Source organism: Oncorhynchus masou, chromosome 16 (assembly GCF_036934945.1).
Source record: "Oncorhynchus masou masou isolate Uvic2021 chromosome 16, UVic_Omas_1.1, whole genome shotgun sequence".
Classification (NCBI taxonomy): domain Eukaryota; kingdom Metazoa; phylum Chordata; class Actinopteri; order Salmoniformes; family Salmonidae; genus Oncorhynchus; species Oncorhynchus masou.
Window position 1 is genome coordinate 28687850 of NC_088227.1, and position 25371 is coordinate 28713220.

General features: G+C 43.2%; 1 protein-coding gene across 1 annotated transcript in view; it reads right to left on the reverse strand.

Annotated features, from left to right (window-relative positions):
• Window positions 1-25371, reverse strand: part of LOC135557788 (kelch-like protein 29) — a 416874-nt gene that overhangs the window by 381208 nt on the left and 10295 nt on the right. The gene's annotated exons all lie outside the window — the stretch shown is intronic.

Sequence of the window (25371 nt, forward strand, 5' to 3'; positions counted from 1 at the left end):
TGTTTTAGGTGCCCTGGAGGGCAGGGAGATTGCCCCCGGTGATGCGTTGTGCAGACCTCACTACCCTCTGGAGAGCCTTATGGTTGTGGGCGGAGCAGTTGCCGTACCAGGTGGTGATACAGCCCGACAGGATGCTCTCGATTGTGCATCTGTAAAAGTTTGAGAGTATTCAGTGGAAAGACAAATTTCTTCAGGCTCATGACCTTGTGAAGACGGTGCAACACCGCCTCGTCCACGCTGTCTGTGTGGGTGGACTATTTCAGTTTGTCTGTGACGTGTACGACGAGGAACTTGAAGCTTTCAACCTTCTCCACTACTGTCCCATCTATGTGGATAGGGGGGGTGCTCCCTCTGCGGTTTCCTGAAGTCCACGATCAACTCCTTTGTTTTGTTGATGTTGAGTGTGAGGTTATTTTCCTGTTACCACACTCCGAGGGCTCTCACCTCCTCCCTGTAGGCCATCTTGTCGTTGTTGGTGGTAATCAAGCCTACCACTGTAGTGTTGTCTGCAAACTTGATGATTTAGTTGGCGACGTGCATGGCCACACAGTCATGGGTGAACAGGGAGTACTGGAGTAGGCTGAGAACACACCCTTGTGGGGCCCCAGTGTTGAGGATCAGCGGGGTGGAGATGTTATTTCCCACCCTCACCACCTGGGGGCGGCCCGTCAAAGTCCAGGACCCAGTTGCACAGGGCGGGGTTGAGACCCAGGGTCTCGAGCTTAATGGCGAGTTTGAAGGGTACTATGGTGTTAAATACTGAGCTGTAGTCAATGAACAGCATTATTACATAGGTGTTCCTCTTGTCCAGATGGGTTAGGGCAGTGTGATTGCGTCATCTGTGGACCTATTGGGGCGGTAGGCAAATTGGAGTGAGTCTAGGGTATCAAACGAGGGATGCTGTCTTGGCCAGCAGCCTTGCGAGGGTTAACACATTTTAAATGGTTTTACTCACGTTGGCCACAGTGAAGGAGAGCCCACAGGTTTTGGTTGCAGGCCGTGTCAGTGGCACTGTATTGTCCTCAAAGCGAGCAAAGTTGTTTAATTTGTCTGTGAGCAAGACTGTGTCTGCGACGGGGGCTGGTTCTTTTTGTAACCCGTGTTTGACTGCAACATACGTCTCGTGTTTGAGCCGTTGAATTGCGACTCTACTTTGTCTCTATACTGACGCTTAGCTTGTTTGATTGCCTTGGAGGGAATAGCGACACCGTTTGTATTCAGTCATGTTTTCCGGTCGCCTCGCCATGATTAAAAGCAGTGGTTCACAGTTTCAGTTTTGCCCGAATGCTGCCATCAATCCACGGTTTCTGGTTAGGGAAGGTTTTAATAGTACAACATCACCGATGCACTTGCTAATAAACTCACCGAGTCAGCGTATACATCAATGCTGTTGTCTGAAGCTATCCGGAACATATCCCAGTCCACATGATCGAAGCAATATTGAAGCGTGGGATCCGATTGGTCGCCCAGCGTTGAACGGACCTGAGCACGGGCGTTTCCTGTTTTAGTTTCTGTCTAAAAGGCTGGGAGCAACAAAATGGAGTCGTGGTCAGATATTCCGAAAGTTGGGCGAGGGAGGGCTTTGTATGCGTCGCGGAAGTTAGAGTAGCAATGGTCCAGAATGCTGCCAGCTAGAGTCGCGGATTCCATAGGCTGATAAAATTTAGGGAGCCTTGTTTCAGATTAGCTTTGTTAAAATCCCCAGCTACAATAAATGCAGACTCAGGATATATGGTTTCCAGATTACCTAGAGTCCAGTGAAGTTCTTCCAGAGCCGTTGAGGTATCTGCTTGGGGGGGGGGATTATATACATGGCTGTGATTATAACGGAAGAGAATCCTCTTGGTAGATAATGCGGTCGGCAAACCCATGGGATCTTGCAGTAACTTCAATCAAAAACACATTCTAATCTTTATTGTGCAGTGCAGACAAATTAAAACATGTGTGAGATCGTACACTACAGCTAAACCTGACAGATAAACTGACCGAGCATGTGCGCACGGAGTCGTGTATGTGTGTACGGTTGGGTACGTGAGTGTACACACATTTAGAGGTCAATGTTAGACCAGACAGATAAGGTCAGTGTGGAAGCATGGCTGGTATTGAATGATCCCAAGGAGTACCAGGAACAACCGATACAGGTTAGTGGTGTTACTCACCGGAACACCATCCAACGCCAACAATGAATATTACATTTACACCCAAAACAGTCTGTTGCATTTAGAACTGAAGGACCTGATGTTTATCACAAATCCCATGCAAGTCATGGTACATACAAGCAAGCTCCAAAAGTAGAGAAAGTAACAAATGTTTTGTTTTGGCTCTGTACTTGAAATGATAGAATGACTGAGGTTAAAGTGCAGACTGTCAGGTTTAATTTGAGGGTATTTTCCTCCATATCGGGTGAACCATTTAGAAATTACATCCTTTTTTGTAGTCCCCCCATTTTAGGGGACCAAAAGTATTGGGACAAACTCACCTGTGTGTATTAAAGTAGTCAAGTTTAGAATTTTGTCCCATATTCCTAGCACGCAATGATTACATCAAGCTTGTGAATCTACAAACTTGTTGAATGCATTTTGTTTGTTTTGGTTGTGTTCGATTATTTTGTGCCCAATATAAATAATGTAGTGTCATTTTGTAGTCACTTTTATTGTAAATAAGAATATAATGTTTCTAAAGACTTAATGCTAACATGATGAAGGATAATCCTGAATGAATCGTGAATAATGATCAGTGAGAAAGTTGAGGCATACATATCATACCCCCCAAAATGCTAACCTCCCGTTATTGAAATGGCAAGAGGTTAGCATGTGGTCATGTCCAAATCATCTAAGTGACTTTATTTAGCGACACTTTAGAATGATTTGGACATTATGTGCATATATACAGTGCCTTGCGAAAGTATTCGGCCCCCTTGAACTTTGCGACCTTTTGCCACATTTCAGGCTTCAAACATAAAGATATAAAACTGTATTTTTTTGTGAAGAATTAACAACAAGTGGGACACAATCATGAAGTGGAACGACATTTATTGGATATTTTAAACTTTTTTAACAAATCAAAAACTGAAAAATTGGGCGTGCAAAATTATTCAGCCCCTTTACTTTCAGTGCAGCAAACTCTCTCCAGAAGTTCAGTGAGGGTCTCTGAATGATCCAATGTTGACCTAAATGACTAATAATGATAAATACAATCCACATGTGTGTAATCAAGTCTCCGTATAAATGCACCTGCACTGTGATAGTCTCAGAGGTCCGTTAAAAGCGCAGAGAGCATCATGAAGAACAAGGAACACACCAGGCAGGTCCGAGATACTGTTGTGAAGAAGTTTAAAGCCGGATTTGGATACAAAAAGATTTCCCAAGCTTTAAACATCCCAAGGAGCACTGTGCAAGCGATAATATTGAAATGGAAGGAGTATCAGACCACTGCAAATCTACCAAGACCTGGCCGTCCCTCTAAACTTTCAGCTCATACAAGAAGAAGACTGATCAGAGATGCAGCCAAGAGGCCCATGATCACTCTGGATGAACTGCAGAGATCTACAGCTGAGGTGGGAGACTCTGTCCATAGGACAACAATCAGTCGTATATTGCACAAATCTGGCATTTATGGAAGTGGCAAGAAGAAAGCCATTTCTTAAAGATATCCATAAAAAGTGTCGTTTAAAGTTTGCCACAAGCCACCTGGGAGACACACCAAACATGTGGAAGAAGGTGCTCTGGTCAGATGAAACCAAAATTGAACTTTTTGGCAACAATGCAAAACGTTATGTTTGGCGTAAAAGCAACACAGCTCATCACAATGAACACACCATGCCCACTGTCAAACATGGTGGTGGCAGCATCATGGTTTGGGCCTGCTTTTCTTCAGCAGGGACAGGGAAGATGGTTAAAATTGATGGGAAGATGGATGGAGAAATACAGGACCATTCTGGAAGAGAACCTGATGGAGTCTGCAAAAGACCTGAGACTGGGACAGAGATTTGTCTTCCAACAAGACAATGATCCAAAACAAAGCAAAATCTACAATGGAATGGTTCAAAAATAAACATATCCAGGTGTTAGAATGGCCAAGTCAAAGTCCAGACCTGAATCCAATCGAGAATCTGTGGAAAGAACTGAAAACTGCTGTTCACAAATGCTCTCCATCCAACCTCACTGAGCTCGAGCTGTTTTGCAAGGAGGAATGGGAAAAAATGTCAGTCTCTCGATGTGCAAAACTGATAGCCCAAGCGACTTACAGCTATAATCGCAGCAAAAGGTGGCGCTACAAAGTATTAACTTAAGGGGGCTGAAAAATTTTGCACGCCCAATTTTTCAGTTATATTATTATTATATTATACATATATACATATATATATATATATACACACACACACACACACACACGTATGTGCCATGCATAGAATGTGTGCCACAAATGCTAAAATGTTAGCATTTGAGAAGTGCCAGGGAAACTAAACCCAAGCCTGGTTTGACATCATACACTACATGACCAAAAGTACACCTGCTCGTCGAACATCTCATTCCAGAATCATGAGCATTAATATGGAGTTGGTCCCCGCTTTGCAGCTGTAACAGCCTCCACTCTTCTGGGAAGGCTTTCCACTAGATGTTGGAACATTGCTGCGGGGACTTGCTTCCATTCAGCCACAAGAGTTTGTGAGGTCGGGGACTAATGTTGGGTGATTAGGCCCGGGTCATATTTGGCGTTCCAATTAATTCCAAAGGTATTCGATGGGGTTGATGTCAGGGCTCTGGTTAGGCCAGTCAAGTTCTTCCACACCGATCGACAAACCATCTCTGTATAGAACTCTCGCTTTGTGCACTGGGACATTGTCATGCTGAAACAGGAAATGGCTTTCCCCAAACTGTTGCCACAAAAGTTGGAAGCACAGAATCTTCTAGAATGTCATTGTATGCTGTAGCGTTAAGATTACCCTTCACTGGAACTAAGGGGCCTAGCCCCAACCATGAAAAACAGCCTCCTCCACCAAACTTTACAGTTGGCACTATACATTCAGGCAGGTCGCATTCTCCTGGCATCTCCAGAAACCAGAGTCGTCTGTCAGACTGCCAGATGGTGAAGCATGATTCATCACGCCAAATAACGAGTTTCCACTGCTCCAATGACGGCGAGCTTTACACAACTCCAGCCGACGCTTGGCATTGTGATCTTAGGCTTTTGTGCAGCTACTCGGCCATGGAAACCCATTTCATGAAGCTCCCGACAAACAATTATTGTGCTGAAGGTGCTTAGGCAGTTTGGAACTCAGTAGTGAGTGTTGCAACTGAGGACAGACAATTATGCGCTAGGTGCTTCTGCACTCGGCAGTTCCGTTCTGTGAGCTTGTGTGGCCTACCACTTCGTGGCTGAGCCGTTCTTGCTCCGAGGCGTTTCCTCTTCACAATAACAGCACTTAGTTGACCGAGACAGCTCTAGCAGGGCAGAAATTTGACAAACTGGTTTGTTGGAAAGGAGGCATTCTATGACGGTACTGTGCTGAGTCACGGAGCTCTTCAGTAAGGCCATGCTACTGCCAATGTTTGTCTATGGAGATCGCATGGCTGTGTGCTCAGTTTTATACACAGTCAGCAACAGGTGTGGCTGAAAGAGCTGAATCCACTAATTTGAAGGTGTCCACTACCCCTTTAATCTACAGAGAAAGCCAGCATTCTGTATGGGTGATGTAACTTCAAAATGTCTCTTGTGGAACGAACATAAAGGTTCTGTTTGGTAAACAACGGTGGCAGAGTTTGACAGCCAACACAATGTGATCTGTGATCTTATGAGTTCATGATGTCATTCATCCCAGAGAGACAGGGGCTGGTAATGGTTGGACACCAGGGTTGCTCTCTATGGCTAGATAAGTATTACATACACTCTATATTTTTTTTTTATCGTTACAAATCGGGATATAATTTTACGATATTTATATATTGAGGCATCTATATATTGAGCAATATTGCAATATTTTTTTTTAGTATCCAACAGTAGTATTAGTTAATATCTTGTCTCATCGCTACAACTCCCGTATGGGCTCGGGAGAGATGAAGGTTGAAAGTCATGCGTCCTCCGATACACAACCCAACGTGCATCCAACCTGGAAGCCAGCCACACCAATGTGTCTGAGGAAACACCGTGCACCTGGCGACCTTGGATAGTGTGCACTGCGCCCAGCCCACCACAGGAGTCGCTGGTGCGTGATGAGACAAGGATATCCCTACCGGCCAAACCCTCCCTAACCCGGACAACGCTAGGTGTTTTGTGCGTCGCCCCACGGACCTCCCAGTCGTGGCCAGCTGTGACAGAGCCTGGGCGCGAACCCAGAGTCTCTGGTGGCACAGCTAGCTCTGCGATGCAGTGCCCTAGACCACTGCGCCACCTGGGAGGCCTGCAATATTATTTTTGCGCTAGTTAGCTATACCTGCACCAAAATTCCAGTATTTTTCCTTCATAGCTTGTTCTCTTTTTAAAAATAGGGAGCAAATTTATTTTCAGCACTTATTTCCATGACTGAGCAAACAAAACTCATGGCTCGGCCCCTCTGCAGCAGACATATGGTGAGCAATATGTTTGGAACATTGATTCGCAATAAAAATCAGTATGGAATAGCAATACATATTAGAATCATGAGGTCCCTGGCAACTCCCAGCCCCAATACACTCCAACCCAAAAAGTGAAATATAATAGCATATAAGAAAGAAATGCTATTTGTAATACTTTAACCTAAAGCACAGTTAGCATTATTGAAGGCAAATATTAATAAGAACTAACTGATGGTAAGTAAACATTGGACAATCCCACTACCTAAAATGGTCATTTGTCTAAACACATGGACCTCATTGTGTCTTCATCACACCTCCATCTGCTGTTCAAAGCGGTGTTTGAGGTTATGGATCAGCCAAGCTGAAGATGTTGGAGATCTGGCAAATAAGAAGATATTACCCCCATCTCAACAGAGAAACAATCCAATTTTCCTCAAGAGGGGCCTTTTACTCATACACCTGCTAGAAAATGAAACAAAACATTTCTACATGTTTCTTTGCCCCTTAGAAAGCACTGGCTGGTTAATTTCCATTATGATGATTGAAAGGAATTTCAAATCTTGCACATTTGTACTTGAGGAAATATTTTAAAAAGTGGCTATATAGATTTGAATATATTGCTTCTGGTATTTCAGAATTATTGTTGGCCTTTTTCTCCCCAATTTTGTGGTATCCAATTGGTAGTGACAGTCTTGTCTCATCGCTGCAACTCCTGTACGGACTCGGGAGAGGCGAAGGTCGAGAGCCATGAGTCACCCGAAACACAACCCAAGCCAGGCCGCACTGCTTCTAGACACAATGCCCACATAACCCGGAAGCCAGCCGCACCAATGTGTCGGAGGAAATGCCGTACAGCAGGCGACCGCGTCAGCATGCACTGAGCCAAGCCCACCACAGGAGTCTCTAGTGCGCGATGGGACAAGGACATCCCTGCTGACCAAACCCTCCCCCTAACCTGGACGATGCTAGGCCAATTGTGCGCCGCCCCATGGGTCTCCCGGTCGCAGCCAGCTGCGACAGAGCCTGGACTCGAGCCTTAGACCACTGCGCCACTCGGGAGGCCCATTCTGAAAATAATTATTTCAGTGAGATATTGATGTTAATTATGAGGTTATTAAATGTTTATTAAATTAAGCTTATCGTGCCTAATCACTTGAAATATATAATATATTCCAGTTATACTATTCCTCATCTTGCTAATAATATTACTATATTTATCATATCAGTTATTAAACATAAGTGCCCATATATACACTAAACAAAAATATAACTCAGCAAAAAAAAAAAGAAGTGTCCTCACTGTAAACTGCATTTATTTTCAGCAAACTTAACATGTATAAATATTTGTATGAAGACTCAGACATGTGACAAACAGAAATTGAATGTGTCCCTGAACAAAGGGGGGGGTCAAAATCAAGTGACAGTCAATGCAGCTGGTGACCACACCAGATAGTAAGTACTGCAGTGCATCTCCCCCGCATGGACTGCAGCAGATTTTCCAGTTCTTGCTGTGAGATGTTACCCCACTCTTCCACCAAAGCACCTGCAAGTTCCCGGACATTTCTGGGGGGGAATGGCCCTAGCACTCACGTCTAACAGGTCCCTCAATGGGATTGAGATCCGGGCTCTTCGCTGGCCATGGCAGAACACTGACATTCCTGTCTTGCAGGAAATCATGCACAGAACGAGCAGTATGGCTGGTGGCATTGTCATTCTGGAGGGTCATGTCAGGATGAGCCTGCAGGAAGGGTACCACATTAGGGAGGAGGATGTCTTCCCTGTAATGCAGTGTTGAGATTGCCTGCAATGACAACAAGCTCAGTCCGATGATGCTGTGACGCACCGCTCCAGACTATGACGGACCCTCCACCTCCATCCCGCTCCAGAGTACAGGCGTCGGTGTAACGCTCATTCTTTCGATCATAAACGTGAATCCGACCATCACCCCTGGTGAGACAAAACTGCGACTCGTCAGTGAAGAGCACTTTTTGCCAGTCCTGTCTGGTCCAGCGACGGTGGGTTTGTGCCCATAGGCGACGCTGTTGCCGGTGATGTCTGGTGAGGACCTGCCTTGCAACAGGCCTACAAGCCCTCAGTCCAGCCTCTGTCAGCCTATTGTGGACAGTCTGAGCACTGATGAAGGGATTGTGCATTCCGGGTGTAGCTTGGGCAGTTGTTGTTGCCATCCTGTACCTGTCCCGCAGGTGTGATGTTCGGATGCACCGATCCTGTGCAGATGTTGTTACACGTGGTCTGCCACTGCGAGGGCGATCAGCTGTCCATCCTGTCTTAGGTGTCTCACAGTACAGACACCGCAATGTATTGCCCTGGCCACATCTGCAGTCCCTCATGCCTCCTTGCAGCATGCCTAAGGCACATTCACACAGATGAGCAGGGACCATGGGCATCTTTCTTTTGGTGTTTTTCCAGAGTCAGTAGAAAGGCCTCTTTAGTGTCCTAAGTGTTCATAACTGTGACCTTAATTGCCTACAGTCTGTAAACTGTTAGTGTCTTAACGGCCGCTCCACAGGTGCATGTTCATTAATTGTTTATGGTTCATTGAACAAGCATGGGAAACAGTGTTTCACTTTACAATGAAGATCTAATGTTATTTGGATATTTACAAATGATCTTTGAAAGACAGTCCTGAAAAAGGGACATTTATTTTTTAAATGAGATTATATACACAATATAAGTATGACTGGGAATAAAGATATTTGTTATTTGTTTTAATCACAATGAGCATCAGGATCTCATCATGGGATCTCTGTATATTCAAATTGCCATCGATAAAATGCAGTCGTGTTCGTTGTCCATAGCTTATTCCTGCCTGCCCATACCATAACCCCACCACCTCCATGGGGCAATGTGATCACAACGTTGACATCAGCAAACCAAACACGTGGTCTGCGGTTGAGGCCAGTTGGATGTACTGCAAAATTCTAAAACAACGTTGGAAGAGGCTTATGGTAGAGAAACAGATTGTGACAGCAGCTCTGGTGGACATTCCTGCAGTCAGTTTGCCAATTGCACGCAATGTGTTGTGACAAACTGCACATTTTAGGTGGATGGATTATCTTGGCAAAGGAAAATAGTCACTTTAAGGTATGTAAACAAATTTGTGCACAACATTTGAGAGAAATAAACATTGTGTTTATGGAACATCTTTTACTTCAAATCATGAAACATGGGATTAACACTTTACATGCTAGGTTTACATTTTTGTTCAGTGTATTATCGTCGCACATTTTACAGTATAACCATATGCTGAATGCTGCAATGCTTTGTTTTTAAAACTAAACAGAAAAGAAGCAGAAAAACTACAGTAAAATTGGTATTTACTGCCTCCACATGCATTATTTTATTAGAAAAAAAGCACTCAAAAAAGGCAGTAGGAAAGATGTTCACTTTGCCATGAAATTAGGGATGTTTTTCCATTACTCCTCACAAGATCATTAACTACCTCATTGACTTCTCCTTATAGATTTACATAGAGCCTCCTTTTGCTCCAAGCAGACATGAGCATTTCCTTAATGGATAAGTAACCTCATCCCCAGGCTTGAATTGCTGGCCCATAGAGCCTGGTACCACTATAGTGGGACTTGATAGGGGTGTGGTTAAAATCGAGGTGAGCGAGTGAGCATGTCACAGCTGTGTAGATGGGACTTCCAGAAAATGGCAAATCAAAATATGTGTTCTATCACATTGATCATATTATTTTTGGGAAGCACAATTTGATTGAGTTCGGGCATATAAAGTTTAGTGAAACCTACTTCTAAAATGCATACTTTGACTTGTTTAAATGACTTGTGCTGTTGGCGCTTTTGAAGTCCATAATGTAGGGGGAGGGTTCTAAGGGTTATGCTAGATGGGAATCGACAGATCAGCCAATAAAAACTGGCGGTTCAGACAGACAGACCAAAACTAGGAACTAACAGACAGACACACAGGAACTAATAAACAAACAAACTAACAGACAGACAGGTCTGTCTGTCAGTTCCTCTGTGTGTCTGTCTAACTAACAGGACAGACGCTGTATGTAAACAAAAGTCTATTAATAAAGACAAAAATCACAGATTTATATATCTGTAAACTAGGATAGAATTACAGACCATCCTTGAGACATACATGTAATTTAGGCCTGTGTTAACTGAGATGCATGCTCGTCTTTGATTTAACAAATGCTTGAACTACACAACTCATTGCTCTATAAAATGAAAGAATAAAGTTAAATTGTCCTCCAACATTATTTTACACAAGTCACTTTCATTAAATTCAAAACAGCAGAGCAAAAAAGAAAAAAGAAAAACTGCCATGTAACCAATTACTGCTAAGATCTCAGTAGGAACTCAAGCAATACTGGGCTCCCGCGGGGTGCAGCGGTCTATGGCTCCCGAGGGGTGCTGCGGTCTAAGGCTCCCGGTCGGGCGCCGCGGTCTAAGGCTCCCGGTCGGGCGCAGCGGTCTAAGGCTCCCGGTCGGGCGCAGCGGTCTAAGGCTCCCGGTCGGGCGCAGCGGTCTAAGGCTCCCGGTCGGGCGCAGCGGTCTAAGGCTCCCGGTCGGGCGCCGCGGTCTAAGGCTCCCGGTCGGGCGCAGCGGTCTAAGGCTCCCGGTCGGGCGCAGCGGTCTAAGGCTCCCGAGGGGCGCAGCGGTCTAAGGTTAAATAAATCGTTAATCGTTAAATAAAGGTTAAATTAAAAAAAACACATCTAGTTTAATGATCAATGGATTAAAATAGCTATCTGACTGAGAAACAGCCTTGCAGGCATAATACATACATTTTAATGGAATTTCTCAATCACCAGAGACCAATTAGGGTTTGAGAGATAGATTATTAAATGGTGGGTCTAACTTGGCCAGCCACTGACTTAATTTGAGACAAGCTGCCGGGGTTGATTTAAGTGTTTCAACTGTTATCGCTCTACAAAAATTTCTAGGCCCAAAGCCTTCGCACTCAAATTCAAACAGAGAACCTGAAGATTCAGAGGGGACACAGAATTGTAAGCGCTTTCTTTTTCTGACAACACAAATACATTGCGTCATTGATCTTGATTCCTACACATAACAGAGAGAGTAAATGCTGTGTATTAGTCTTCTGTACTTGTCAACCAAATGGCTCTTGGCTAACAGCCTTAGGGACAGCAGAGGGATTTTTCTAGTCATATCAAAAGGCTACTATTACAAAGACCAAAGAATGTGTTCAGAGAGAGGAATGAATACCCTACTAATGTTATGAAAATAGAAATGTTTTCCTCAGAGGGCTATAGCGTTACACACCAAAGGGCCACAGGCAGAGACAAGACGTCTGCTAATCATAGCCAAAGCTTTCTATTAACTAAAGTAAAATAAAATCAGGTCTACGATCAGAAATATTGTGTTTTCCTTTGAAGAAAGTGAATAGGGGTTATACATACAGGGCGTCAGGTTCCATAGAGACTTAGACCATTTCTTTGTCTGCTACACCATGGTACACAGTGGCCTGTGAAGGATGCTGAAGTAACTGTATTTGGAATGTACAACTTTGTTTCACCAATATCATATTTTTTTCATTCCAGACATTTGTTCCATTTTCACATTCAGAATTGTGCAGCCTTCCGGCTGCATATTTTAAATGAATGTGGCAACATACCACTTTCTCCACTGCACTGTTCATAGTTTATCAATAACACACCACTTCTATGGAGACACTCACCTGAGCAGCCAGCATGCATTTCAGTAAACAACTTTTCTATACATTGCTAGATGCTTAATGTTAATTAGATAGAACAGTAATGAACACCGTCATCATTCACTAGATAGCTGGCCTACTCAGCATTGGCAGCATACCGCACGGTGAGTAAATCACAAATGAAAAACATCAGCTGGATGTGTTATGGCCAATTTGATATACCATTTTATTCCATTACTAAGTACATGGCGTAAAATACAAACACAATGCATATACAGAGTATTAAAGGACTCAGACCACACACAACCCGTGGACCCATGATTTATGTATCCTCTTAACGAGAGCCACCTTTACACTCCTACCCTGCATGAGTATGGAAATAAGGTATTGCTGCAAGTCACTTATGTACAGTATACTTCCATTAGCTATAAGCTAGTTAGGAAATAGTTTAACTATAGGAGATGAGTTTGTAGTTTCATGGGAGACTGAGCAGGGCTGTTTGAAGAGGAGGCCATCTTATTCACCTGTCCACTAAACAAAATGTCCCTTCTTAGGATTAATAACAACTACTAGTATTGAGGCAAGGACATCTTCTCCATCAGTGTAGTAATAGTAAAGTACTGTAGTAGACTATACTACTACAAAAGGGGATGTCCTTACCTGAAAACTTAAGAGATGGTAACACCTAAGTGGGCATGCAACAAGAGCCGGAGTTGGATACTTATATTTGCTGTTTGCTACAGTACCATTGCAGTCAATGATACCCATATTGCTTACGTCAGTCACAAAACTGAAATAGTTTACACAATGCTACCAAGCCTAATCTGATACGTCCTGCTCTTACCCTCACCTCATTGGTACAAATCATATTCGACTAGTTTGCAGTTCCCCTAAGCAATGATATGACGGATCCAGTTAGTCTAGTATCCGAAACAGCAGCAAAAAAGTAAAACATTTACTCATGACATCCTGTTTCTGTGGACCATTTAACCCAACTGTCTGTCCTACTAAACTAATCAACTATTCTTCAATTAAGTCAAGTTGGACTGCTGTGATCCCACAAATAGGCCATGATATTGTCAATTCATGGATGGCCAATTCATGGGCCTGGATAGTGGATGTTGGATTGAAATGAGTTTGTGACTTGTTCCGGTGACTGGTAAAGGATGTGTGATGGTGGCAGCCTGGGTAATATCAGGTTAAGTCTGCCTGCAGGAAGGAGGAAAGGAGGCTGGCATGAGAATGACCCCTCCACCTCAAGACTGATTCGCTAGGCCTCTCTCTCTCTCACAGCTCCCACCAAGCACCTCCTGAAGGCACATTCAATTATTCAATTTTAGATAAATTATTACATAACACTGCTGTACCCCTCTTAAGGTCCAGCCAGTATTCTCTCTCCTCTCAAACATCTTCCTTCTCTTAAAACACATAGAGAGCACACATTACTCAGGAATAGATTTTAATATTTCATTATGGACAATGTTTATTCCAAAGCAGCGACAACCTAATAAAACACACCTTATTAAAAAGAGACAGTGTGGTCTATAAAGGAGATAGATACCAGGGGAACAGTATAGTTGCAGTAACAGGCTAACATAAATAAAGACAACAAGATAGAGTTGAAAGCCACACTATGAAAGACCCTCAGAGTGGACCATCAACATTCTTTTGTATTTTTACAATGGAGCGAATACCAATGAAATTTTTACGTGCCAATATCTTGATTCCTACAATAAGGTAAGACAGTTGTACTAAATGTATAAGTCAAATTCCTCAAACGCCAAGGAGTACCATGTATTAGTTTGAGTAACTGGACATTTTACAGACTGTGGCTTTAATGGGAGTCTTTATTAATAAACAAACAAAGGATGGCGAGCAGGCCAGGATTTTAGATTTTTCATGTCCACCAGGCAGTGTCCCAGGCCACCAGCTCTCTCTCCTGTGTGGAGCTAGTGTGCCATGTCATCATGTGAAGCTAACAAGTTTAACCTGCCCCCCGATGAGACCGCTCACCGCAAAGCAGGGTCACAGCTTGCAGGGGACTTCTTACAAAAGGCCCAGTTCCAAACCAAATCCTTAATTGTCTCACCCCTAGCCCCTCAGCTCCTAATGGAGGTCTGACTGGTTTGGATAGGAATTTGTCAAAGTACTGCTTTAGCCTGGTACTATATCTATATGTTCTGAAGAAATTTGGCTTGGCCCTTAAGACCCTCACAAACTTCTACAGATGCACCATTAAGACCATCACTGCCGGTACGGCAATTGCATCATCCCCAACCACAGGGTTCTCTAGAGGGTGGTGCGGTCAGCCCAATGGATCATCGGGGGGCACACTGCCTACCCTCCAGGACATCTACAGCATCTGGTGTCACAGGAAGGCCAAGACGATCCAGGAACCCAGCCATGGCCTGTTCACCCAGCTACCATCTATTAGTCGGAGACAGTACAGGTGCCTCAAAGTTGGGACCAAGAGACTGATAAACAGCTTCTAGCTCCTGGCGATCAGACTGTTAAACAGTTATAATTAGACAGCCTCTGCCCAGTACCCTGCCCTGAACCGATTGTTGGGAAGGGCCAGTAAGTAAGCATTTCATCGTAGTCTACACCTGTTGTTTACGAAGCATGTGACCTTTGTCTTTGGGCTAAACTTCGATTTGATTTTGATGATTTGATTTAGCCTGGGCCCAGATCTATATGTGATCTGTAGGCCTATAGTGCTTTAAACTTTGACTATGGTTGTCATACCATGTGTGGATATAACTGAATAGAATGGTTTGTACTTGTCGTGGACCAACGCCACCACTCGTTAAGAGGGTGCAACAGCATCTCTACTTCCTAAGGAGGCTGAAGAAATTCAGCATGCCACCTGGGTCCTCTCCAAATACTACCACTGCACCGCCGAGAGTGTCCTGACCAAATGCATCACAGCCTGGTACAGGAATTGCTCCGTCCACGATTGCAAGGCCCTCCAGCGGGTGGTGAAGACGTCCCAGTATGTCACTGGGACAATGCTCCCACCCATCCGGGACATTACTCAAAACGGTGACCGAGGAAAAAACACACAACATCAAGGACCTCACACCACAGCCACAAGCTTTAGTCTCCTCTGATTCTCCTCATCTTAACCCACACAGTGCATTTGGAAAGTATTCCGACCCCTTGACTTTTCCCACATTGTTACGTTACAGCGTTGATCTAAAATTGATTAAAACATTTTTTTTAAAGAATTGTCAAATCTACACACAATACCCCATAATGTGAAAACAGGTGTAGAAAGTTTTGCAAATAAAAACAGATACCTTATTTACATAAGTATTCAGAAGCCGATGGTCACTGACATCGCTCCAGAGTTATTCTGTGGAGATAAAAGAAACTTCCAGAAGGACAACCATCTCTGCAGCACTCCAGGAAACAGGTCCTTATGGTAGAGTGGCCAAATGGAAACCAGTCCTCAGTAAGAGGCAAATGACAGCCTGCTTAGAGTTTGCCAAAAGGCACCTAAAGAACTCTGACCATGAGAAACAAGATTCTGTGTGGGGATGTTTTTCAGAGGCAGGGACTGGAAGACTGGACTTGTCTGGATCGACACAGATGAACGAAGCAAAGTACAGAGAGATCCTTGAAAACCTGATCCAGAGCTCTCAGGACAGACACGGTTATCCTCCAATAGGACAAAGACCTTAAGCACACAGCAAAGACAAGACAGGAGTGGCTTCGGGACAAGTCTCTGAATGTCCTTGAGCGGCCCAGCCAGAGCCCGGACTTGAACCCAATCAAACATATCTGGAAATACCTGAAAATAGCTGGGCAGCGACGCACTCCATCCAACTTTGTTTTACCCCTTTTTCATGGTATCTAATTGGTAGTTAGTCTCATCGCTGAAACTCCCATACAGACTCGGGAGAGGCGAAAGTTGAGATCCGTGCGTCCTCTGAAACACAACCCAACCAAGCCGCACTGCTCCTTGACAACGCCCACTTAACCCGGAAGCCAACCACACCAATGAGTCGGAGGAAACACCAAACACCTGGTCGATGGGATAAGGACATCCCTGCCGGCCAAACCACCCCTTAACCCGGACGACGCTGGGCCAATTGTGCGCAGCCCTATGGGACTCCCGGTCATGGCCAGCTGCAACAGAGCCTGGACTCAAACCCAGAATCTCTAGTGGCACAGCAATCACTGTGATGCAGTGCCTTAGACCACTGTGCCACCTGGGAGGCCGACCCCATCCAACCTGAGAGCTTGAGGGTCTGCAGAGTAGAATTGGAGAAACTCCCCATATCAAATGGTATGTGTCACATGCGACAAGTACAACAGTACAACCTTACAAGCCTTTAACCAACAATGCAGATAAGAAAAATAAGTGTTAAGAAAGCATTTACCAAATACAGGTGTGCCATGCTTGTAGTGTCATACCCAAGAAGATTCGAGGCTGTAATCGTTACCAAAGGTGCTTCAACAAAGTACTGAGTAAAGGGTCTGAATACTTATGCAAATGTGATCAGTTCTTTTTGTTTTTTTGCTTTGTCATTATGGGGTATTGTGTGTAGATTGATGAGAAAAAGGCTGTAATGTAACAAAAGGTAGTCTGAATACTTCCAAATTCATGACACACGAGAACTGCTGCTACCAGACTTGTAATACTGCTCAGTTTATACACTGCCCCCCCATCCCCAATACACATGTAAATATTGTACCTTCCTGTACTATACTTATGCTAAAATGTTTATTCTATTCTGAGACATTTACTTAATGTTCTTATTCTTATATTTTTCAAATCCACATGAAGTGAAGAGGCTAGGGGGAAAAAGCCAGGGCTTGGTTTGCGATTGGTTGATAGTCTAATCAGTGCAGCACTTGGCCCTGACACCCAGGTTGCCAGCCTGCTAGTTTAGAGGCTAATGAAGCCAAAGCATATTGAGGGGAGGGGAAGGGTAACATTGAAGCTAGCTTCTGGAGGGGATACCAAAAAACCCATGACAACTATCTGAAAAAGCCCAAAGTGACAATGCCTGCTCAATAGAATACACCAAGGCAGAGCTAAAAAATATCTACAGGCTGGCTGGAGCCTATATGGATGAAAATAAGCTGTTGCATTGCATTGTTCCCGTCATATAAATCATAGATTACAGAAAATAGGCTAAATCAATTCCAGGCCATCAGCTGCCGAGGGGAAATCCATTTTAATCACTTTTTGACAGCACCCCTTTTGATTTGAACAAAACCTTCCATACATATGAAGTGCTCAGAACATGTTTTTTTAGACCTGAATGTCAAAACATTCAAGAGATAAAGGTGTTCAAACTTCACTTATTTCGCATACCCCACCATACACTCATTGAAAAAAAATGTTTAATCTTGAACCCAAAATTGTTCTTTGGCTGTCCCCATAGGATAACCCTTTGAATAACCCTTTTTGGTTCCAGGTAGAACCTGTTCCCATGAGCATTCTACATAAAACTCAAAAGGGTTCGACCTGAAACCAAAAATGGTTCTCCTTCAAACCAAAAACAGTACTCCTATGGGGACAGCCGATAGTTTACGCTTAGCAGACCTGAAATTTGCTCAGTGGCACAAAAAAATGTGAGGGAACATTGCACATGACCATTAAGTTGACATTTGATGGTGGGTGGACCAGCGGGTCATCTTTGTGGTAGTAATTATAAAAAATGTAAATTAATAAAAAGGTTCAAATGTTAAATTGCAGTTGTCTGAAGTAGGGCTGTTAGGGTGACCGCCATTACCACCACACCAGCAGTCACTAGTCTTGACCGCAGTCCTATTACATATGACCATTGCAGCTGGTCATTAGTAGCCTACCAAACTATTGTCCCTCTAATAATCCATTCATCAAATCGACAGTGCTCTCGGGAAGTATTCAGACCCCTTAATTTTTCCACATTGTTACGTTAAAGCCTTATTCTAAAATTGATTAAAAATAAATACATCTGCACAGAACACCCCATAATGACAAAGCAACAAAAAAAAGTATTACTAATTTATATATATTTTTAATCTGAAATATCACATTTACATAAGTATTCAGACCCTTTACTCAGTACTTTGTTGAAGCACCTTTGGCAGCAATTACAGACTTGAGTCTTCCTGGGTATGACACTACAAGCTTGGCAGAACTGTATTTGGGGAGTTTCTCCCATTCTTCTCTGCAGATCCTCTCAAGCTCTGTCAGGTTGGATGGGGAGTGTTGCACAGCTATTTTCAGGTCTCTCCGAGATGTTCGATCAAGTTAAAGTCCGGGCTCTGCCTGAGCCACAAGGACATTCAGAGACTCGACCTGAAGCCACTCCTGTGTCGTCTTGGCTGTTCTTAGGGTCGTTGTCCTGTTGGAAGGTGAACCTTCGCTCCAGTCTGAGGTCCTGAGTAGGTTTTCAAGGATCTCTGTATTTTGCTCCATTTATCTTTGTGTCAATCCTGACTAGTCTCCAAGTACCTGCCACTTAAAAACATCCCCACAGCATGATGCTGCCCCCACCATGCTTCATCGTAGGGATGGTGCCCGGTTTCCTCCGGACGTAATGCTTGGCATTCAGGCCAAAGAGTTCAATCTTGGTTTCATCAGACCAGAGAAACTTGTTTCTCATGGTCTGAGTCTTTTGGCAAACCCAAAGTGGGCTGTCATGTGCATTTTACCTTGGAGTGGATTCCGTCTGGACACTACCATAAGAGGCCTGATTAGTGGAGTGCTGCAGAGATGGTTGTCCTTCTGAAAGGTTCTCCCATCGCCACAGAGGAACTCTGGAGTTCTGTCAGTGTGACCATCGGCTTCTTGGTCTCCTCCCTGACCAAGACCCTTCTCCCCCGATAGCTCAGTTTGGCCGGGCGGCCAGCTCTAGGAAGAGTATTGGTGATTCCAAACTTCATCCACTTAAGAATGACGGAGGTGACTGTGTTCTTGGGGATCTTCAATGCTGCAGTCATTTTTTGGAACACTTCCCCAGATCTGTGCCTCAACACTATCCTGACTCGTGGCTCTACGGACACTTCCTTTGACCTCATGGCTTGGTTTTTGCTCTGACATGCACTGTCAACTGTGGGACCTTATATAGACAGGTGGGTGCCTTTCCATATCATGTTCAGTCAATTGAAGTTACCAAAGGTGTTCTCCAAGTTGTAGAAACAGCTCAAGGATGAGCAATGAAAACAGGATACACCTAAGCTCAATTTCAAGCCAAGCTTGTAGCGTCATACACGAAGAATCAAGGCTGTAAATCACTGACAAAAGGTGCTTCAACAAAGTACTGCGTAATGGGTCTGAATACTTATGTCACCGTGATCAGTTTGTGTTCTTTAAAATACATTTGCAATGTCTAAAAACCTGTTTTTGCTTTATTATGGGGGTGTGTAGATTGATCAGGGGAAAAAACTATTTTATAAATTTTAGAATAAGGCTGTAACGTAACAATGTGTAAAAAGTCAAGGGGTCTCAATACTTGGAGGGTACTGTACATCAGATTTCCTCTGCCACTGCATAGAATTGGAAACTGATGGGCTGATTTAGCTGCACAAGAATGTAAACCCTCTTTAAATGTAGCCTAACAAATCCTGAATACCCCCAAAAATCTAAATGGTATGCGCTTAATACAGTGGAGTTAGTGTCAAAACAATATACAGAACATACAAAATAATTGTTTACACCTTCCTAAAGATCAAGGCATTTAAATTCACGTAAGGGATGCTTTTTTCTTCTTCTTCGTTTTGATAAAATTGGAGGTAGGCTATTTTATGTACATAAAAAAAATAAAACACATTGGCTGCATCCTTGCAGCAGAGATAGTGCCCCTGACGCAGTCTGTGGTTGTTGGGCATTCAGGGTTGTGTCACTGAGACCATTCTAGTCTCTGTAGTCAAACCGCAGACTTTTAGTGTTATGATACCAGTGCCACAACCCCCCGGAGCTCCTGTGCGAGAGAGGGCAGCTGAAGAGACTGCCTTTCATGGTTCACTGGTTTCTAAAGAGGCTTGCGAAACCACGCAGCTAGCTTGGGGGCGAAAGGCCACATCTACATTAGCAAGTATATTACCCTTCACAATAGCCTCCATTGCTAGTTAAATATTCTGCATACTCATCCACAGTGAATATCACCATAGCAGAATGAGCGGCGTTGAGGGCTGAATGAGAGGTCTTGGGATAAAAACATTCAGAGCGAGAGAGAGAACGATTGAAGTCTCATTTGGCCTTTTGCTCTAACGCCTCGCCGTACTCTCTTGTTTGCACTGGCAGCCATATAAAGTCAGTTTCCCCAACGTGTTTATCTGACTGTTGGTACAGCAGTAGCATGCTCTTGGTTTTTAAAACCTTGTACGGGCTAAGCCTGGCATTGCTACTGGACTCCAAGGGCAAAGACAAGAGGAGTAATATAAATAAATAAAAAGACAGAGGGGATCCGGCTTCTGTCCGGGAGAGGGATTATTCCATTCTTGCTATTTCTTCCACTCACTAATAACCAATAAATTTAGATTTTTTTTTAATTTACAAATAAAGCAATGCGAGTAGCCTAATCCTTCTCCAAATGTTCTCCCTGTACCTAGAGAGCTAGTGAGTTATGACACAGGAAAAACAATACTACCAACCATCTGTGTCACTTTCCTCTATGATAATCGACATAGGTCTTACACAGTACCCTCTATCCATAATCTGTTTTCTCCATTGTCTTTACCAGTAAGGTTTTTGAAACAGCAAAAATGATTTGATTGTTCCAAGTCCACAATGCTTAAACCACATCAGGAGACCAAATTTGGGGTCTGGGAAAACCTAAGACAGTTAGATTTTTGGTTGTCGTTACCCTTTAATTCAACTGTGCACCAGCCAGAGACCATTTGGTTAGCAATATTCCTGGAGTGCTCATGTGACTGCAGATTTTACAAAAAGACTGGATTGATGACAATAATCATGATGTAAATTCTGCCAGGTCGGTTACTATGTATATACTGAACAACAAAATAAAAACACTACATGTAAAGTGTTGGTCCCATGTTTCATGAGCTGAAATAAAATGTTCCAGAAATGTTCCATATGCACAAAAAGCATATTTCTCACAAATTTTGTGCAGAAATGTGTTTACATCCCTGTCAGTGAGCATTTATCCTTTGCCAAGATAATCCACCCACCTGAAGCTGATTAAACAGCATGATCATTACACAGGTGCACCTCTAGCTGGAGACAAAAGGCCACTCTGAGATATGCAGTTTTGTCACACAACACAATGCCACAGATGTTTCAAGTTTTGTGGGAGCATGCAATTGGCATGCTGACTGCAGGAATGTCCACCAGAGCTGTTGCCAGAGAATTTAATGTTCATTTCTCTACTATAAAAGCCACCTCCGAAGTCATTTTAGAGAATTTGGCAGTCTGTCCAACCGGTTTCACAACTGCAGACGAAGTGCAAGCATGCCAGCCCAGGACCTCCGCATCTGGCTTCTTCACTTGCGGAATCATCGGACACCAGCCACCAGGACGGCTGATGAAATTGACGAGTATTTCTGTCTGTAATAAAGCCCTTTTGTGGATAAAAACTCATTCTGATTGTCTGGGCCTGGCTCCCTAGTGGGTGGGCCTATGCCCTCCCAGGACCACACATGGCTGCACCCCTGCCCAGTCATGTGAAATCCATAGATTAAGGCCGAATTAATTCATTTCAATTGATTGATTTCCTTATATGAACTGTAATTTAATAATTGAGAACCTTTCCATCTTCCAGAAGATGGTTGTCATTACATTAGCATCATCGCTATCGGCTACACAAAGTGGTAGACGAACGCGCACACACACGGGGGTATTCCTGTGCCCTTACCTTTTCAGAAAGTAGAAGGAAAATACGAATCACGGATTTGTTCATGTTTTATGATAATCTTTGGCAAATTAATGGATTTTCTAATTGGTTTAATACATTTAGTTGACTTCATACTAAGTTCAATACATTTCTGAATATTGTTGAATTCTGTTTTAATGTCTGAATTCCGTGATTCCGTCCACAATGCAGATTTTGTTTAGGGCCTGTCGTGCCAAATACTGTCACCCTGCCAAAAAATTGGACCCTTCACAATATTCAGGCATGGCAACAGCTGGCATCTGACGGCGACCGATCACGTTGCCAAGTGGGTTGAGGCAATGATCATTAAGGTCAGTAAAGGAAGAGAATGTGCTTAACTCCACATTCCCTTCTGTAACCCATTAAAAAGTGTTATTGGAAATAATATTCCTAATATTAAGCACATTACTTCTATTTAAAACATGGCTGGCATGAAAATGACCCACGAGAAAAGAATCCTTCATTGGCCATTTATGTATTTTTCCCATTGCCCCTGTTGAGACAGGCGCATAATAATGGTCCATTTAAATTAAATATACTAAATAATATCTGTGAGAATTTAGTTATGTAAAGACCAGATTAAATCAAGAATAGTGTGATGGGTGGCAATATTAGCCTATCACTTGTGAATGATACCTAGTTTAAGGCAAACAGCGCATGCTTTTTTGTGCAACTTTCTCAAATTATAGTCGCACACCTCATGTAGCCAAGCCTATAGGTTTTGATAAGGTTTGTATCACAACTAAAGTGTCCGAATAACTTCTTAAAATTAAGCACATTAATCCGCTTTACAACCGGTGTAGAGCCTAACTGGCATACATACGCAGCGCTTGAGTTTCAAGTTTGGGGAAGAATTTTTTACCATAAAAATGCACCTTCATAATAAAAGCATTACATACAAATCGCATTACATACAAATCGCATGTGTGGTCACTTTTGAGAATGGTGTTTTCCTGCTAATGGAACATTCGTGCTTATAGCCTACTACAGTGTGCGCATTGCTGTGCTTATAATGTGAAGAAATAGCCTAATAGTTTGTCATCAACATTTTAAGCTAAACGTTCTCATGTGTTGTGTCAGGCTCATTGCTTAAAACGTTTATGCTAGTGGTTTTATTAATTTAGGATCTATCACATCCCACAACTATCCCAGACTATATGTTTGGAATATTTATTTCTCACACAGAATTGGTCAACTTTTGTACTATGCAGGATAGTAGATTGACATAGGCTAGTGCTTTTGCTGTTCGTTAGGCCTACTCATCTTGTTGGAATACTGTAAAGCTCGCCGCCATTGGACTCTGGAGCAGTGGAAATGCGTTCTCTGGAGTGAGGAATCACGCTTCACCATCTGGCAGTCCGACAGACTAATCAGTGTTTGGCCAATGCCATGAAAACGTTACCTGCGCAAATGCATAGCACCAACTGTAAAGTTTGGTGGAGGAATAATGGTCTGGGGCTGTTTTCATGGTTTAGGCTAGGCCCCGTAGTTCCAGTTAAGGGACATCTTAATGCAACAGCATACTTTTTTTTTCACCTTTATTTAACCAGGTAGGCTAGTTGAGAACAAGTTCTCATTTGCAACTGCGACCTGGCCAAGATAAAGCTTAGCAGTGTGAACAGACAACACAGAGTTACACATGGAGTAAACAATTAACAAGTCAATAACACAGTACAAAAAAAGGCGAGTCTATATACATTGTGTGCAAAAGGCATGAGGAGGTAGGCGAATAATTACAATTTTGCAGATTAGCACTGGAGTGATAAATGATCAGATGGTCATGTACAGGTAGAGATACTGGTGTGCAAAAGAGCAGAAAAGTAAATAAATAAAAACAGTGTGGGGATGAGGTAGGTGAAAATGGGTGGGCTATTTACCAATAGACTATGTACAGCTGCAGCGATCGGTTAGCTGCTCAGATAGCACATGTTTGAAGTTGGTGAGGGAGATAAAAGTCTCCAACTTCAGGGATTTTTGCGTTCCAGTCCCCCCCCCCCAAAAAAATAAAAAAAAATACAATGTGTTCACTAAACGGCGCATTGTCGCACCCAAAGCAGTTTCACTGTGATGATAAAGACATAACTATTCACTGAAAATAAAAGAAAACAAATAATTTGCATAGGCTATTTGCCATTTTATTTTGTTAATATATAGGCTATTTAATATTAACGAAATAAAATGCGAAACATACATACACATTTAATAAAAAATAAAATGCATTGTATGCCTACTCACCAAAGACTGATTATTTGAACACAAAATCCTTCCTCCTTTCTTTCCTCAAGAAGACTTCAATGACTCTGTTGTACAGTCTGTGCGTTTTAGTTCCACCAATAAGTCCTTTTCTATTGACATGGAGGCTAATGCTGAAAGCCGAGTCTGTCCAGTAGCATTTCTGGAATACGTTTTGATTCGCTTTAAGGCCGATAATGACCGCTCGACAGACGCCGTGGACACAGGGATGGTCACTGTCACACATGCCAATGTGTAAAGTTGCCCCATGTCCTCATTCAGATGATTTTTCTGCTTAAGGAAATCAAGGAGATCAGAGGGACTTTTCCCTTCAAAAGCAGTCATAGCAGACATTACAGTCAGTTCTGTTTTTAGCTTGGATAGGTCGAACAGTGTTCCGTGACTCTGTTAAGCTGGAGAAGGCTGCTTGCGGTAGTGTTTTTCCGGTAGGTCTGAAAGTGCTGGGGGTCCAGGAGGGAGAGAAACATTAATTTTTCGTGGTCTTGAAACCTGTTTCATATCTGGCAAAGAATGTTGTCCAGAATACTGCTGTGGAGTTGTTGGTAGTATGTGCGAGGGTCTCCTTGTGCTGGGCCTCTGCGTGCGCTGGGTGAACTTGAGATGTGTGCTGTGTCATCGTAGATTTGACTGAACCTGCGCCTCTCTCGCTCAATTGTGTCACAAAACTCGTTCACCCTTGCCAGGCAGAATTGTACATCCAAAGTTTGTTTCTGTAGAATTCCAAAAAGCACATCCGAATAATTAAAAATCCCATTGAATGTTTCAAGCAAAAAACAAAAACTAAAAATAATCCAAACGTGCATTAAATCCATCAGCCATAAGCACAGTATCCCCGTCATGGTCATCATGATGTTCCAGTCAGTGGTTAAACAGCTCCTTTAGGGCAACACTGTTTTCAAAGACTACATTGACCAATCTAGATGTATATTGCCACCTCGTTGGTGCAACCTTAGGAAGACGACGCTTGCAGATGTCATCCAGCAGTTGCGTGCGCTAAGGGGATCGTGAGAAAAATGCTGCAAGGCCATTGAGGTTGGCAAAGAAGACCTTGCATTCTTTAAGCT